General features: G+C 34.7%; 1 long non-coding RNA gene across 5 annotated transcripts; it reads right to left on the reverse strand.

Moving 5' to 3' along the window:
* Window positions 1-527: 527 nt before the first annotated feature.
* Window positions 528-17519, reverse strand: LOC139671187 (uncharacterized). Of its 5 annotated transcripts, none has more exons than XR_011697690.1 (7): window positions 17373-17519; window positions 12886-12994; window positions 12080-12152; window positions 8608-8743; window positions 6694-6858; window positions 3275-3393; window positions 528-2802 (listed from the first exon to the last, which is right to left on the reverse strand). It is a non-coding gene; the product is annotated as an uncharacterized lncRNA (long non-coding RNA). The 5 variants fall into 5 exon arrangements; XR_011697689.1 differs by having other exon boundaries at window positions 3275-3467; XR_011697687.1 differs by adding an exon at window positions 13244-13331 and having other exon boundaries at window positions 3275-6858.
* Window positions 17520-19546: the final 2027 nt, after the last annotated feature.

Here is a 19546-nt window from a genome sequence, read left to right on the forward strand (position 1 = left end):
TATCGTACTGAAAACAGGCTGTTAGGCAGCTTTGCTGTTCCTGTTTTAGGAGAAAATTAGGAGACGTTATACACAATGAGAGCAAACTGTCTAAAAGAAAGCACTGTGAGTTTTGCACAAGTTTGATGTGTGCAGTTTTACACCTTGCACTTCCACATAGAACAAGTATTTGTGAATCTTATGATGCAAAATCTGTTAAACAAATTCAACAAAGAACAAGAAAACACATTAATTTCTGAAAATTATATTCCAATACATACATATGTCCCTAGTCCCCAACTTTCTACCAACAGAAGTAGTATGGGTCTGTAAGAGAGTACATCTGTATGCATAATCTAATCTCAGAAATTATTTTCTCTTTTATTTCTCTGGAAGTGGCATCCTATGATCCATGTAGGCTTTCATACCAGGATTTATTCTACATAAGTATTTATCAGTTACAACAATTAAAAAATGCAAAACAGTAAATTGTTTCAGATAATAAGTAAAATACACATATCACAACATTTTTAATTTCAATTTTTCATTTCTTTTAATATTCTGTTTATATATTAGACAATACTACACAGCAGGAGACTGACTGCTTAGCTTCATGAATTTCAGATATTCTCAACATTAACAGTACAGTGTTTTATATGTGTATAGTTAGTTATAGTTGTTTCCTAGACAAAGATTCAGGAAAACAGAGTAAATAATGAGTGACTTGAAATTAATTTCTTTCCAATCTCAGTTTTCTTCTTGTAAATCCATATTTGTTGGACAGGTAGAAGCATCCCAGATGTACATGGAGGGAAAGCAGAACTCAGACTTACCAGTCAAATTCTTTTGCATGTTGGTCTGCTCTGAGACTCATTCACTCCCTGAAGTAAATTCCTAATGTGAACTCTTAGCTGAGTACTGTTACAATTTAAGCAGATCATAATAATTTTGAACTTCAGTGCTTTCATCAAATGAATGCACTTTTGAAAACACATCAAGAGTAGTCTAGAATCTCTATTTAACTTCAGCTTAGAAAGTCCAAACACATCTTTTGAAACTCTTGCAGTTTGGGTTGACTAATGATACAGACTCTGTCCCACAACTATGTACTGAAATTGGGCAACCAATTGAAGCAACAAAGAAGCAGTTCTCCAGTTTCTAAGCAGGAAATTAGCCTTACTGTAGCAAACGGTAAAGCACTTGAATGTATTACACGTTCTTAGTGGCAAATAAGCAAATAAGAAGGCAACATCCAGCATCTTTTCAGTCTCATAAAGGTTTCAATTTGTTTAATAGGAAAACACATAGCAAACCAACAGTAAATATCTCCAAAGTAACACAAGGTTTAGCAGTCCCACTGTGTTGTCTGTGGTGCAGCATTCACAGCACATCAGATACCTTAAATTATAATTAATTCTGTTGAAAAGGTGAATTTTAGAATGTATTTTATTTTCTTCTTTTTTATGCTTCAGCCTACTAGAAAATAGAAATCTCTGTCTCTGTCAGTTCTGTGGCAGAATTCCAGCTTTATCTTAATGAAGAAGGAATTATTTTTGACAAAGTTGTGTTTTCCAACTATGCCAAAATCCTCTAATTCATTTACATGAGGTAGAGAGGAAAAGAGTGGATGGAAGGAAGTGCAGTGAAGCACACCAGTATTACTCAAAAAGGATATAGGAAAGTGTTCTATGGAAGGAAGACATGAGTTTTTTATAGTAGAAAAGCACTGCAGAGTAGAAAAGTAGAAAATCATATTTCCTAAAATGCAAGGCTTGAAAATTCACCATTTTCTTCTTATATAACACTACCAAAGGAATAATAATTCCTGAATTTCACCAATTTTGAAAATCAAATGAGACTGAGAGGAAGCTTAAGTTGTAAATTATTTCAAAGGAGATTAAACTTTTACAAACTGATATTGCATCCTGCTACAAGGGCTTTTTCCCCCCCAAAAAATCCCAAATCCAAGTCAATAGCTACTATAAGAAAAAAATCCTTACTGAAATTTAGAAATACTGATTTAGACAATTTCCCTAAACTGACAGGTGGGCTATTGGTTTCAGGTAGGACATTACATAGTCTTTCTATTATATTTACCAAAAATCTTCATAGTCCCATGTATGCCTCTGTTAAATTATGGAAACAATTACTATGACATCTGTCTTCAAAGAACATTGTAAGAACATTGTAACTGACTGAAATAAAGAAAACACAGATGCCTGGAGATCAAGAAATAACAAGTTACATCGCCTCATTCTTTATGTATAAGGCCTCAGTACAAATATGTATATATATACAAATCATATATTCAAACATTAGGTATGTATGGGTATATTTAACTCCAGAATAAGAATTCTAATGATACTATAATTAGCAAAACCTCTTAATAAAGTGGTAGAAAACAATAATGCTAAAAACTTGGCACGATGGCTTAGCCTTGAACAACAGACAAACTTCCATCCAGCTGCTTGCTTACTCCACTCCCCCGTATGACAGGCAAAAAGCTGTCCTGCCCACAGGCTACAGGGAACTGCCTGTTCCACCGTGGCCTCTTCTAAAGTCTATAGGGCAATATCTTCCCTGCCATGAAGAAACTTCTCTCCTTCTGCCTTTAATGTACCCCCTGCTGTTTCTTACTCTTTTTGTTTGTATCCTTTGCCCACGTGGTGTCTTCTGCCCTTTCTTACATGCATTTTCCCAGAGGTGTCCCATATGTGGCTGATGGACTCAGATGTCTCCTGTGACAGGTCTGTTGCCAAGATAGTGGGCACTGACTGTTTCCAGATTGGGGCAGCTCCAGCAATCTTCACACAGAGACCAGCCCTGGAGGTATGTATACCAATACAATTGGTAAAAAGCTTAAAAGTATTTGAAATGCAATTCTTAATTCAGGTCTTTTTAAATCTTGGAATTTGTAAATCCTATTCCAGAGGGACATAATTTTCTGATCCACATTTGCATAGTACTACATACATGAAATAAAAGCTCATGGAAATTACACCTGGACTTTGAATTTCTCCTATTTTCATTAATGTTTTTGACTACATGCAGACTCAGCAAAAATGTAACACAACCAGTGAGCTAACTTTAAACTTTAACAAAGATTACTTCGAAGTCAAAGAAACTGTGACCAATATCCAAAACTCTTTTTCAGAGTTTTCTGAGTTTTCAATGGAAGAGATTGTCTACTTGAAAAACAGAAGCTGAGTTATTCCCAGATTGTACAGGACATGTTTATACAGCTCATTATATATTGCTGAGAAATTTCAAATTCACCAGAAACATTCCTACTTACCTATGATACAGTCAAAACTTCCTTTCCTCAGAAAAGAAGACATCAATAGCAACAGTTCTTCACTTTTCCAAGATGACCTTTTGGTCTGGTTACCATTCAGGTTCACCTTAGGTAGGACTCTATACAAGAAACTACAGGTAATTTCTAGTGTACTTCACATTTTGCCACCAGCTTTATTTCATGATTTGCAAGTCTGGATAGAAAGCATATAAGGTACAGTGAAACATTGTATGGGAAGAGAGAGGTTTTGCAAAACTAAATTTTATCTCTATAGTTATATACTTTGGAATTCTCCATAATTTCTCTGGTCTATTCTGATGAATTATTAGCTTCTCTTGGGACACTTTGTAATTGCAATGCAGTATAGATCAAAGAATTTTTGTAACATATGAAATCACTAATAGAGGGTAATTAAGCATCAACAGTCTAATTTATTTCTTCTGATGGTAAGCAAAAAATAAGTCCCAGAGATTTCAGTAAAAGTAGAAAACACAAATATTTTCATTGGGCTCAACTATTCACTTTTATACAACAAATTCTAGATTCAGAATAATTCATAAAATCTGATACCATATATTTCTATTTTAGATTTATTCATTGTAGTTAAACAAGCAGAATAATTTCTTTTATTGCAGTCTCATGAACTCCAGTTGATTCACTGAGCCAAACAGAAAAATATCCTGTCCTGATACCATATAACCTTTAACTTCTGGAATAGCATAATGACAGGTGACCACTCTATCCATGATTCATTTTCTGTTATATCTGGTATGGTTTAAGACAAACAAAATTTTGTTTAAAAGTAAGATTCAAGGATATTTTTGTTATTCAACCTTGTCCTGTTACAACAGGAGATTTGTACTCATATCTTTGAAGTATATAGAGTAAATACTACAAGCTTAAACACCCATACAAAATTGTCCAAGTATCAACAAATCTAGAAAAAGGACATTAAAAAGAAACAACATTACATGGTCGTCAACAAGCTTAGCAAGAATCCAGCAGGATGGCTCAAGTTATTTGTATGCATTTGCAATTTCTTAAGGTTGGACATGATTAATTTTAATTTTAAAAATAATGATTTTATATATCTTTTATTTTCTTAAACCATCTACTTTTGATTAAACTATGACAATAGAAACATTACTGCATTGCGAGTAAAATATTTGAATTTGCCCATAATGCAGAAAAGAGTTAGAGTCATAGAGAGCTCATTAACATAAATTGCAATTATGAACCTGATTGTCATCATTTACAGCTCTCTTCAAATTACTTGACAGATTTTCATGGGAAAATAATTTATGCAAATTTATTAATGTTTATGCAAATTGTTTTACTTTAAGACTGAAATAAGACTATGGATCCAATACCCTTCAACATTTACAGTGAAAAGCAAAGGATACCCATTTCACTTAAACTTATTTGAATTAATCATGGTAAAAACAAAATAATCTTATCTCCAAAATTGCTTTGATTGGAAGATGTTCCTGACTCATATAAATTGAGCAATTAATCTAGCAAAGTATTATGTAGACTGTGAGAGAGTTCATTTTGGATGTGATCATGGACACATTTTGACTTAAGATCAGGAACTGTTCAGAATGCATAAAAATGAAGTAGTTAATGAGGGGAAATTGAAGAAGGATGTTATGCTGTACTTCTTAACTTTTTTTTTTTAAAGTCTTCTGATTGCTTGTAAATTTTGATTTAAAGTGCTTTACGTAATCATGTAAATACTTTGCAGGCTTTACCGAAGCCAAGTTACTTCTACAGCTGCTTTGCAGATTCAGACAGGAAAGCACATCAGACTGCATTTGAGATTTGACCATCAGCTTTTTTGCTGAGATCTTACTCATTATCAACCTTTTTTTTTTTCTGAAATCATAAAGTAAAAAAGAAAAAAAAATACTTATAAACTTTCTAATTGCAATCACAGAGAAGAATGGACAAATATGGCCAATGGGCCAGTGAGTAACATCTTCAGAAGATGTTTTTGTAAGCACAAGAGTATTAACTTGACTCTGATTTCACTACTAAACAGAAACATGCTTGCTCTATTATAGATTTAACTCCATAATTTAAAAACAAACAAAAAAACCTAAAAAAAACACAAACCCCCCAACCAAACAACAACAAAAAAACCCCATAAAAACCAAAGCATTATTCTTTCAACATCCAAAACAATAAAAGGGTGAGTTGCACCCCTAAAACAGAACAACAGTTGACTGCTCACACAGTTAAGGAATGAGAAGCAATGAGAATATTACCCAGATTACCTGACTTTTCTGTGCCCTTCCAGCAAGATAATCCACAGAGTAAAGAGATTTTTTTCATGTCTCCACAGAACAGCTTAAGTTTCTTTCTTTGTTGTCCCTTTAATTCCTCATCAAGAAAAGATGGATTTACCCCATCTTTAACCACCCATGTTACCAAAGAAATAGACTACATCTCCATTTGGAGCTAATCAGGTTCTCTTTCCAATCATTTAAAAGATGTGCTCATGATTTCTCTCTTCCAATACTCAAGAATTCTCTCTTGCTGGTAAATGCCTCAGTAGAGATATATGACAATTCAGGGCACTTAAATGTAATGAAAATAATCAAATTTGTAATTAAATATTTAATCATTCAGAAGTATACATATACATACTTCAAGGACATTAACAAATAATCAAGGGGATTTTTTTCTTGTTATAATATGAACAGGTCCAACAGAAAATTTTCAAGTAAACATTAACTGCTTATACCTTTGTAAGTCAAAAATATAAAAATAATAATCTGGCTTTGCCTTTCATATTAAATTCAATTTCAAACTTTTGCCCGCAGTTATTGCAGGAAAAGAACATCTGAAGAGTAAAGTCAATTAGCTTTTATTTTGTCTATCACCACTCACTATTCATTACAGTATACTTAGAAGTCTCAGATATATCCTGAATCCTAATTTCTCTGTATCAAAAGGCTGAATATCAAAAAGGTAGTGAAAGAAATACATCTGAGAACTGCAGATATGATAGAGGCCTGGTATTCCTTAAAGTCCAAGGTCCTAAAATTGTCAGTAATCTACACGGGGGAAATTATAGGAAAAAGAGGATAAAAAACCTTCTGGAAAAAAAGGGCCTAACTGAATTAATAGTTCCCTCAGGAAGGATTTATATCTAGACAGACAGAAAAACAAATAATCAACCTGATTAGAAAAAAGAATCTGCTTTAGGAGTCAGGACATAGAAAGGTAAGAGGCAGGTGAGTCAGACCTGGCAGATTAAAAAAAAGAAAAAATATATATATATATATATATATATATATATATTCAAGTATACAGAATAAGAGTAATACTTTAAAAAGTAAAATTACTATGAAGAAGGTTCTGGGTAGAGATTAAAGATAAGCATGATGTGGCTGTGAAAAAAAATCAATATATACATTTTCACAATGATACAGTTGTCTATCTGGAGGCAAAGAGAAGGCAAACTTGAGAACAGTAGAAAAAACAGAATCCACTACAGGGAAACCGGAGGGAAAACTCAAACAGGTAATGAGCCCAAATTGGTTGTGACCAATGATCTCCTCCCACGAGTTGTTCCATATCTGAAACAGAAAATCAGTATAGAATCATGAAGTCATTTAATTTGGAAAAGGCCCTTAAGATCATTGAGTTCAACCACAAAGAGCAAGCATTCATACAAAGATTTTGAAGACAAAAGTCTTGGTTTTGCTTTAAATATCTAGTGAATAGTAACTAGCACATAATAAAAACAAGTTTTAAAAAAAGCTAAACCACATGCACCATAATTCAGAAGTGAATTACTTGATCTAGTGAATGCCTTGTTCAGATCAACTGTACAAGGCATTATAACAGACAATTATGTCAAGAGTAACTATGGATATGGAAGTTAGAGCAAGTAGGGTTAGATGTCCAAGGTCTTAGTAAAGATAATCTGGCAGCTAAAGTTCCTAAATCAGAAATACCTCATCTAATATCTCATCAAATTGGACTTCACTGTGCAATTGGTGTTGTGTCATGGAAAACTAGTAGAGTTGAAAAAGACAGAAAGTAATTGCAATGGATAAGAAGCTACTGATAGTAATCACTAACCTTCAGAGAAAGTAGTCATTGAGTGAGATTCTCAGTAAAGTTAACATTTTAAATAATGGCACATATCAAATACATTTTTTTCAATGTCCACTTTCAAAAAAAGCAGTTTGGACAGCACTACTTGTTTGGCACAGTATTGGCATATAATAAAGGGGAAAAAAACCCACCAAAACCAGGTTTTCTTGATGATCAGTGTAGTAATATTAAAAATGGCATGACATCTAAGGTGGAGGGGGAGGGGAGTGGGGGGAAGAAAAAAAAGAGAGGTTTTACATGGATCATCAGAGAGAATAAAAGTCATATCTTACAAGAAACAAATAAAGAACTATGGCCCAGTAAAAGGAACACTGAAAAAGGATAAAGCAACTATCCATAAATATGTGATGGTGGAGAATATAAATACTGGTGCTGGAGTGAGAAGAAATTTAGAAACATGCTCAAGAAAGATTGTTTTCTGACTGTGCAATTTCAGATAGAGAAGCCAGAGCAAAATACACAACTACTCTGAAATGGACCTGCCCAAACCACACTTTGCAAGAGGTTCCTGTTACTGAAATATTTCATAGTCTGTGAACATACACTGAAAGGCAGGAGCCTTGAAACTGAAACTGACTCATTACTTTACCCAAGCATGTACAGCTGGAGAAACTGAAGAAATGGGAAAATAATTTTTAATTCTTAATCCATTTACCTACGTTAGTGTTCTGTCTTTCCTTCAATCTTTGCTCTCTAGAAGAGCTAGATCTCTTTTGTAGGGGCATCTTCCCTCCTTGGTTAGCTCCAGAAGAAAAACTATTCTCACAGAAATATTGAAGTGTCCAGCTAAGTTTCATATTCTTTTCATTGTGAAAATCTGTTGGTTTAGGTTTTGATATTTTTTCCCCTCGGTTTACTTTTTTCTAATATATGTTCTTTTCTACTAGTTTGTCAAGGTTAACTCTTGCCTTTTCTCACAAGCAGGCTCCTGCCCTGCCCTTTTCCTCTGTTGCTGTGTTCATGGATGGGACCAAGACAAGCTGCAAGCCTCACAGAGCTGCAGTGAAACAGCTCCCCCAAATGGCATCATTCAGCACGGAGATCCCTAAGGAACTGCAGTTTAAATTTTCTTAAGATTCCTAAATGTTATGGAAAAACTGATCTTCATAATATCCATGATTTTTTTAATAGCAAGTTTTTACTGAAAACCTTGGTCTTCCAATAGTGTGGACATGACAGCAAATGAAAGAGTATCTTGACCTTACCATGGAATATTCTGGTTCAACAGCAATTTTGTCAGGAACACGAAAGTTAGTTGCTTAACATTCCTTAAAAGTGCTGCTTTCTGTCCTTCAGGCTCATCAGTAGGTTCTCGCTTCATAATGATCGTTTATTAAAGGCCTAATTAAAAAAAAAAGGGTAAGATTATGCCATGTAATTCCTATAGTATTTGCCATAGATTTTCAGTTCATAACACTACAAGTCAGACCCCCCAAAATGTTACAATGCAACACAGTTGTAGATTGAAAGATTTATCTGCTATTTATTTATCCTTGTATGGTTTTTATTTGCCATCTGTTCTTTGATCCTGTAGTTGTGCGTATTTCAACTTTTGTCCACCAAAAATAACTAATGAGGATTTTTAATTTTTTTTTTTTTTTAATTGTCAAACTAGTTTTCTTGTAGGCAGAAACTCCAGGGCCTGATACTTAAAAAAGACTACCAAGTGACATAAGATTCATAATAAAATTCTGACATCACTATGCCTTGGTTCTTTGTTTTCATAGTGTTAAAACACTTGATAGTAACTTACTGCAAAAGCAGGTAAAATACTTCTTTAGAAGAGATCAGGATACAATCTAAGACTATTAATTTATTCCTAAAAGGAAATTATTTACAAAAAAACCCAATTTTTAAAAGCTGTAATTTTTTTCTAATTTATTATTAGTCAATAGATGCCAATTGCTAATTTGATTTTAGCAGTAAAGGACCCCAAACAGAAAAATCTGAAATTTGACTTGTTTTGATTGCTCTTATATCCAAAATGCGCTAGCAGGTATATTTTATTTGAGCATCAAAAGAGGCCTTATCCAAAATAATCTGTTTGGAGATATCTCCAGCTATTTTCTGCATCAAGTGGGTAATCACTGGAAAACAACTAAGTTTGAAACACATTGGATGTATATTGAAAGTCCCGTGGACATGTTAAAATAATATTAGAGGAACCTACAATACGGAATGACTCTGTCAAAACCACAGTCAGCTTTATCCCTATTTAATATCAGTGGACTTGAAATTTATTTCGTGCAGACACCTTCCAGAATCAGGTCATGGATTCATCAGATTTTTGAATGTCACTGGCTGCATTATACATGTTTGATAACATTGTGGTTCACAGCCAGCAAATACACCAGCTATATGAACAGCAGCTGAAAAAATTGTCCTTTATAAAAGACTCTGGAAATGCAAACACTGAACAGCAAATATCCACCGTGTGTCATTTCTCTTCAAATCTGGCAGCACTTTGCATTTTCAGGAAGGTTATTTTTCCCAGTAGTTCCATCCTGACCAAATGGTCCTGGCAAACAAACAATGAGCCAATATCATCAGAAGGAAAGGCTGGCAATAATTTTAACTGTTTTTTTCTCTAAGGAGTAGAGACCAAGTGAGAAAATGACCAAAACCACTGAAAACCATATTTATCAGTGTCAGTGCTGAACAAAGGATTGCTTTGTGTTTCATAACAGATATTATGAACTTACTGGTAAGGAACAATATTAAATGCAGTACAGGCTGCTCAGCTTTAATACCTTTGTAAATATGCAATCTGCTCTCTGTGAATCAGTCATGAAAATCCAGCAACCTTTGCTAACAAGAATGCAGTGAATTAGACTTACTATAATGAGAATGTGTATACGCCTTCAAAGGGAAGTACTTAAAAATAAATGCTAAAAACAAAAGGATGAAAACATCAAGTGTTAAGAAGTTAATTAAATTATATTCACAAAAAGCTACACCTCCAGGAAGAGAATTTCAGTATAATAAAGTTTGAAATGAGCCGCTAAGGCAAGCAAAGCTGTTACATACAGTCTTTTCAAGTCATTCCAAGACAACACAGTAACTGCAAGCACACAACTAGAATAAAAACAAAAATGATAATAGCAAGGAGAAAGAATGCTTTCTTCAGTATCTACAGAAAAACTCGAGTTGCTTGAAAAGGAGGTGTTCCTCATAGGTTTTCAATTCTCTTAAAATTTGGTCAATATCACAGACAAAAAAGAAATCTGTTCCTCTTAGTTGGCAACATCCAACTAGTATTCTACATACTTTCTCTGTTCTACTTCTGGGTATTTCAGCGGTGTCTTACTAATTCACACATCTCTTCTCCCACATTTAAACATTACTGTATCACTTCTTACATACAGCATTTCCCAGATAGCATGCTATTCCACACCTTGCTTAAAAATACATAAGAACAGTGTCACTTAGGGAAGGATTTTTTCTCCCAGTGCCAGAGGACTGTAATGTTTAGTGACCTTATCCACTTAAGCAGTCATCTTTAAAATTGCTTTTACTCCTCTTGGCATGCGAAGACCTGGCTCATACCCTCTGGCTTGCAACTCAAGGTTGTGCAACCACGCAAACAAGTTTTAGGCTATCAGAAGCAGCAAATACAGAGGTACAGCAAAACAGTATGTCTTAGACATAAACCCTAAGCCAAGATTTTCTGGCCTCAGAACACAGGCTTACAAGAACTAGTGGAAGGCAGGAGCTAGGCATACCTGCCAGAACTTTGTTGGTACCAGGCTGTCCAGGCAGCTGGGCTGGAAATCAACCTTTTCACTTCTGCTCTGCAAGGCACAAATTTCTCTAGAGCCCATCCTCCACCCAAAAAGTCTCTTTGATCAGCCGGTTGCCTGAGGGCACGGTGAGTTTGACTGAAATTGCTTTATAAAAACTATTGTGAGAGAGCCTGCCAGAATTCAAGAAGCATTTGATTGATACTCCCAGGCACATGGTGTGACTCTTGGGGATGTTCCTGTGCAGGGCCAGGAGTTGGACTCAATGATCCTTATGGGTCTCTGTCAATTCAGCAGATTCTGTGATTCTGTGAAAGTGCATGTGAAAATGAAACTAGTTCACATCTAGTTCACTGAATAGAAAAAGCTCACAGTTCCAGAAGGAGACAAATTTCATAGTGATAAATTGATAGGAGTTCATAAGGAATAAAAGGAAATGACTAAAGAAAACAAGGTCTTGTTTCAAAGCATGTCAATATAACATTGGCCTGCTTCATTATTTGAACTTTCTCTTCTTGCATATCTGAGCTATATGTACTTATTAATAATGTTAATCTTCTGTTTAGTCATTATAATCCTCTATTTCATTAGTTTTAATAAGTAATATACAAGGTACTATGGATTATTCATGGAGACTTTGTTATTTTAATTCAGTTTTTATTTTCAGTAACTGAAAGAATTAATACACTTTGGCAAAAGTGTCCAGAAACAGCTTTCTGTAGAAAAGACCCATCACTGTCAACAAATACCTTAATGGCTCTTCCTCCTCTTGGCAGAATGAGCTAGTCAGGAACAATGGCGAACAGATATGCCCAACACTTAATTAAGAATTTTTCATAAAGCCAGTACAAAATACAATGTCTGAGTTGAATTTGTGAATGCCATCTTTTTGACATAAACTCAGTAAAATGCTACACAGCTCAAACCTTTTACCTACCAGTATACTGTAAGTAGAAGAAATTATTCTCTGTTAGGTGATTTCATTGAATCCCAGGCTTGATGGCATATCTCTTCTCATTTGAAAATATGAAAAAGAAAATTTAAGGGGTTACTTAGGATGACTTTGATTTCACTTTAAAGCTAGATGTTTTGCAGATTAGGTGTTTAGTGTGTTCATTTACTCATCTATACGTGCTTTAGAATTTATTCATTTGGGATACAAAGAGAAATTGTAGATTTAGTTTAATATCCATCCCTTCAATTCACTGAACCTATGATAATCTGAAACTTTTTATAAAAATGTTCTCTAGTGTTTATGCTTTGAAATTCTATTCATGAACTCTCAAACTTTAAATGCCCCATAACACTATACTGATCCCTGTGAACTCACACAAACTTGACAATTTGACAAATGTCAGCACAACATAGTTGATAAGCCTGTTCAAGTTCTGTGTTATGCAATGATCCAAAAGATGACATCTTATCATCCTCAGTGTTTATTTTTCTCTGCCAAATTGATGCTTGTTTTTTTTTCCTTTTTGGTTTGAGAAGTATTGAATTCTGTCTTAGATAATGTAGCACTCTCAGTCCTGACTTCCTAAGCTACAGTCATTGATTTGGATGCCAGTTTCAAACAACATCAAAGGAACGTACCATTTAAAATCATGGTCAATGTGAAATTTCATAGTGAAATTCTTTGAAGACTAAAATCTCACTTTTTATTCTGTTTTTCTAATAGAAGGTTTCAAATCTGCTTTCCATCTCAAATTGAAGCTCTGAAGGATGCAGGATGCTCTTTCTTACCATATTTGTGGCAGTTTCTGGTAAAGATGATGAATGTCTTTTATTCCCATGGAAGTTAATGATCCTAGAAGGGATGGCTATCCTTCTCATCATCAGGACCTTGCTCAGACTATCAGATGTTAAGAGTTAGGTGAGACAACACAGAGAAATGAAATAAAGATGAAGTAATGAACTTAATTATTGTCAGCATCCATAGCAGCTCTGCTAGTATAAAAGAAAACAGAAGTAGCAGGGGATATCTAGACTTTCACAGCTGAAAATCTGTGGTGACTGAAGTCTCCTGGGAGACAAAGCATACACATCATAAATCAGGATGGAAAGATTGTAAGTAAAGCAATATGATGTCTCAATGCCTTACCACATGACAGTGTTGCCTCAACCTTCTGCAAAACACAACTTGTTCCAAATGCTGGGAGTTACAGCTGCCTAAATCTCAGATGTCCAGCCTAAAAGGTTAATTAAAAATTCTCTGTCTCTGAAGCCTCAGTAACCTGTTTTTCAGATGAAAGGCAAAATAATACATATTGGGTTATTGCACTGTTAAATCAGGTAGAAAATGGACTGGGAAGTTCAGTATTTGTATCAGAGCACTCAAAGCTAGCCCAGTTTCTCACTTCATTTTCCCAGCCTCCAGGCTATGGACTTCAGTTTGACTCTGTACAGAAAAGTGATGGAGGTGAAATTCGACATTCTCAATGTTTAATTCTCAGTTGCTCACTACTGGAACAATTGTTGAAGATTACAATTCATGGGGGTATTTTTGGAAGAACTATGAACTATATGGTCAAATTCAAAGAAATAGTTACTCATGACTGCAATGGCCTACAAATCTAAAAATCACATGGTCTCAGAAATCTAGTCCACTCACACACAGACCCTTAGATCTACAAACTGAATCTGATCTCACAGATCTAAAGCCTTATTAAAATTCTGAAAAAGTAAGGTCTGAGTATATACTGAAACCCACTATCTAAAATAACTGTATTACATAGAGTGTTCATTCTTTCACAGTATTTGTAAATGTATCATGCAGGCCATGGTGGATAATGATCTGCTAATGGTCATCCATTAAATAAAATCATTAGGTATTCATAACATTCAATATAATACTTTATATTCTACAAAAAAATCTGTGCTACATTGAATTGTGTGCTGTTGGCTGATATAAGTCAAACTTCATTTATAGGTTTTGACACTCTCTGCTTCTAACTAGGCTTAACAAGAATGCAAATTGATCAGGTTATTAGTTTTTTCATAGAAATGAAATACTTCAGTCCTTTTCAAACTCAGATAAAACCCATAATTCCCTTGGGAGAATTAAAAAAACCAAACCAAAACAAAAAACCCCAACAGTCTTTACCACTCAAATTTTCCATTTTTTTAATTGTCCACTTAATTTGAAGAATTAAAATACAGACTTCTATTTCACTTTCGGAGGAAAAAAAAATACAGGAGCTATTACAATATTAGTCTCTGAAAAACCCAGAAAAGTTTGTAAAAATCATACACATAGATATGTTGTTCCTAATGCAACAATTTGTCCTTCAAGGTAATTAATCTCTTTGTAGAAACTAAAACAACCGGAAGAGATATACATTTTGCATATATTTTCATGAATGTAGAAGAAAGCAATTTGTCCTAACATATATTAATTAGATGTGTTATATTCACTATATTTACATTAGTCATCTGAATTACATTATTATTATTCTTCCACAGGACTGAATCCTCTTGTATTGTACTACATAGTTATTGCTTCCATTACACATTGCTTCTTGTTTAAAATTAATAAATTAAAAACTTCACAGCATTAAGTTAAAACTACATTTCTCTTTATTGTGATACTTAAATTATATCATAAATAGTGTTAGCCATTTCATAAGTTTAAAAAACAACTTCCAACAACTTTTTCTTAAGGAGGATCCAGACAAAACCCCATAAATAATCAAATCCTTAAAATCTTTTAGTAACTAAATTACCATTTGATTTTTTTCATACTTAAATATATTACCAAATATTCACAATCTTTGTCTTATGTATTACCAAGTAGTGGAAAGTCATCAAAATTGTATATAATATTCTACTGAAGGCAAAGCAGATATATTATTTATTATTTGCTCTAACAGCCCCAGGCTGTGGTTTGACATTTCAAAATATTTAGCCAGGGTAGTGAGGATATTTCTATTCATTCATTTACTGTGACTGATCTACGAATAAATTAATCCAGTCAACATATGAACTTTCCCTAGTAACCAAAACCTTTAACAACAATACTGTTATTCCCTACACAAACACTTTCTAGATGAGGAAAGAAATAAGACACCGCTATTGCAGGCATTGTCCTAATGCAGAATGGGAAGTGACAGCTGCTTATCATAGGTGTTTTGTGCATAATCACACAAACACATAAGAGATATATACAGCCCCCTTGAGACAACAGATATGTATTCAGAAATACAGAAGAGGAGAAGGAAAGAGAGAGGCAATACTGACCATTTTCATGAGCAGAGATTGCACTCAGGTTAGTGTTGCACTACTGAGAACTTTTATATTGTTCTGAGTTTTCTTGTCATGACAAGTGAAATGGGAAAAACATCTGTTTTATGGATGTCTGAGGGGCAACTAACAAGTTGGAGCTATAGCTTCCAGTCGTAGAGGGTGGTATAATGGGAAGCAGATCATCACAGTGTTTTAAGTTGGGTTCATGTTTGCAAGAAAGATTCTGTTGAGATTTGCAGCAGAGGGAGAGCAGACCATGTACAAAGCCATTTGGAAATATCAAAGGAATCAGGAAAAAATTACAACATGGTATGAACTTCAAAAGTCACTGTAAACTAGAAATATGAAAATTAGACTCTGGAGGGCAACCAAGAGAGGATCCCAAAGACTGGGCAACTGAGAAAACGCAGCTCAATTGTTTTTAATAATTGGATTGAATACTGAATCTGGGCCTCAGGTAGAAAGATGCATTTTGGGTCTATGGCTACTTTAAAATAATAAAACCTTCAAATTTGTCACTAAGGTGATTTTCTTCAGAAGCTTTAATTAGATGTTTGTTATTGTTTTTCCAGAATCAGATATTGCCACTTTATATGCTGTTGTTATTTTCAAGTTTTGAAATTACATAGGTGATCAGCCAATTAACTGCAGAGATAACAGTCAGTTAGCAAATCCAGAGCACTGTATTTACTATATTTACACAGTGAATTTAACATCAAATTCATGATGAATGCAATTCACATGCCATTCATGCACCAGTGAGCTCCTCTGCATTCATACAGCGGTTGGTTCACTGATCACACTGTGTCCAGGGCCTCCCTGACTATGAGGAGGTCGCTGTCACTTAGATTAATGCTCCATTTCCCAGAGCCGTCTTCCTGAAAATACACCCTTAGTATTTCAAAGATCTCTGTAAACTCTATTAATGCTGCTGTCTTCAGATGACTTTGAAACCATTTCTTAAAATAATATGGCTGGGAATTTACAGAGGGAAACTCCTACCTCCTGAACTGTACTGTGCATGTTTTCAATAGTCTTTTTGCCTTCCTTTTTTGAGGCCTCGTGAGTCTGGCACAGTGCTCAGATACGGCAGTGAATGGTATTATTCAGGCATCTATACCAGCTTCTTTTTCTTATTTTTTTAAAATATCTTGGAACATTTACGTGACAAAATAGTATATTTTCCATTTCAATCCTAACACTTACAGTAGTTGTACCTAAAAAAATGTTTTGACAAATACATAAATAGAAAAAAAAAAAACACCAGTGAAGCTATTCAAAGTGAATTTTATCTTGGCTTATTTATATTTTTAGTGCAAAAAGCAGAATATTTGAATGATTGTAAGAATTTCTCAGCAACAATTTCAGATTATTTTATGACTGAATTTAAAGCAGGTATACAGGGGATATTTGAGTTTTAATTTTGTTTTCAGAATCTCAGGCACTGTATTTCATAATAGCAGTTATGCTGCATTAACAGAGTTTTATGCTGTGTTAACATCATTTTATAGCAATAATGGGAAGAAATGGGTACAAAAGAGAGACAAAATGGAAAATAAACTGTGAACCTTTTTTCTGGCTGGTTCCAGTGCTGTACACAGATAACATTACCAACAAAACAACAATGCCTTTTAAACTATCCTCGACTTCAAATTCACTTTGAAATGAGCATTTACTGTACCATATATTTTCATATAATTGTAAAGAGATAGAATGGGATCCATATTTTGGAGCTGAAAGCTTTCCAACATGAGCACTTAATATAGTTTCAGAGTATCACAGAATATTCCGAGTTGGGTGGGACTGACAAGGAGCATCGAGTCCAGCTCTTAAGTGAATGGAGAAAGGAGGTGAAAAGGAATCATCTGATATCCAGATTTATAGCAAACAGGGGAAAAATAAAAAGCTAATAATGCAGCACAGAAATCTTAATCAGATGTAAACCCCATGTACCAATAGCAGAATCAGTAAGAAATTGAATAGCTTACCTTTGAAAACGTGAATAATTTCATTTTAGGATTTTTAAGCACATGAAACATGCTGGGAATAAGTAGTTACATTTTGTGTAGTTAGACTTTGCTATGATTAGTTTGATTCTACTTTGAATGAAGAATAAACAGAACTTGAACTTTGAACATTTTTCTCCTCCTAGGTTACCTTTTAGCTAAACCAGTTCCTTGATTCATCTCACTGTGCAATCATTCAGATACTTATGTCAGCCAAAGGGCCACGGTAACACACAGCAACAGAAACTGGCATCTGGAAGCAGGGAATCACAGAATGGATAAGGTTGGGAGGGACCACCTGTGGAGCCATCTGGTCCAACCTCCCTGCTCAAGCAGGGCCTTCCTATAGCACACTGACCAGGATTGCCATTGAAAAAATTGCTTCCTTTGACAGGTCTGCTTGGCATATGCAAATAAAAAATATTTATAGAACTATGCCTTCTTCTTGTACTATACCATGGTCTTTTTGGAGTAGATTTTTTTTGTTCTAAATTCTTCTACTGCAATGAGACAGCCCTGAGGGATGTTTGAATTTCCTAGGTACAGTAACAAATTTAATAACAAAATAAAAACATACCAAACCTATATACATCTTGATATGGCAACTGGGGACATGTTAGGACTCCTTTACAAATTCCACACATTAAGGAAAATTTACTGGTTTCACAGAAAAAACACTAAATACAAATGCCATTTTTCAGATTTCTAACCAGGAAATTTGGCAGGAAGATTAGAAGCACTAAATACCACCTATTTAGTGTTGTGATATGTAATAGAAGTCTTCAATTAAATATAATCCTAGTTACATGCAAAGCAAAGAATCAATTTGTATGCATACATCTACCAAGATCTTTCAATGAGAGTAAGGTTTACTGAGGGCAAAAGGCACAAGTGAGACAGATTTATGTAATTTAATTACATTTTTTACCTCTCATGTTTCTGAAAAGGTGATTTCCAACTTTTAATTCTGTTATTGCAGCTCAGCCAGTTCTCAATGACTAATTCTTTCTCACCAGCAGATATCAAGGCTTCAGAATTTTTTTCTTGCACCACTACATCGTTTGGCCTCTATACCTGTGTATTGGATCTCGCTGAGCTGGAGTTCATTTTCCCATAGCAGCCCTCACAGTGCTGTACTTTGCATTGGTAGCCAGAAAGATGTTGATAATACCCCAGTGTTTTGGCTACTGCTGGGCACAGCATCAGTACTGTAACATTTCTTCCCAAGTTGAGGACAAGATCCTGGGAGGGGACATAAATAGTCCAGCTGATCCAGACTAACCAAAGGCATATTCCATACCATATGATTTCAGCTCAGATATAAATGCTAAGGAAAGGAGCAGGAAGGGGGACATTTGTTGTTTGCAATGGCTGCCTGCTAAGAAATCATTACATGTGCTGAAGCCCTGCTTCCTGGAATATGGACGGACATCACTGCTGATAGGAAGTAGAGAATAAAACTTGTTGGGTTTCAGTTTGCTTTTGCACACACAAGCTTTTACTTTGCTTGGTCTTAAGAAACTGCCTTATCCAAACCCACAAGTAGTTTTCCATCTTATTCTCTCTCCCCATTATGGCTGAGAAGGGTAGTGATAGAGCAACTGGGTGGGTACCTGGTATGCAGCTAAGGTCAACCCACCACAACCAACCACATTCTACAAGTCTTTTTCAAAACCTTTTCTCACAAACCAGTTCATTCCACATAGTTACCACCCTTCTTATTATGGTTTTAATGCCTTCTACACATCCAAATATTCACAATTTCTTTTATTCTCATTTCTCATATGATGGGTGTTCTGGTTTGCTTTTTCATTTGACAGATTTCCATGTCACTTTGCCAACTAATATAAATTCCAATCTTTGAGATTTTTGTCCTACTGGCATCCAGGTAGACAGGAACTGTCCATGGACATGGAGGATTCCTCAAATAAATAATGTAATTTTTATATGTCAGAGATATTTTATTTCAAGAATAAATTTTCAGAGGTAGTACTTCCAAAAATAGTTGCTCTATTAGTAGTAGAACAGGTTAGTTTAAAAAGCCCACTACAGGTTAGCATATGAAAATATAAATATAAGTCACAACAATCAACTACTGTATGCATATAGGAATAACATTAGTATTTGAATAAAAAAAACAAACTCATGGGAATATC

Source organism: Pithys albifrons, chromosome 4 (assembly GCF_047495875.1).
Source record: "Pithys albifrons albifrons isolate INPA30051 chromosome 4, PitAlb_v1, whole genome shotgun sequence".
In the NCBI taxonomy this organism is placed as follows: domain Eukaryota; kingdom Metazoa; phylum Chordata; class Aves; order Passeriformes; family Thamnophilidae; genus Pithys; species Pithys albifrons.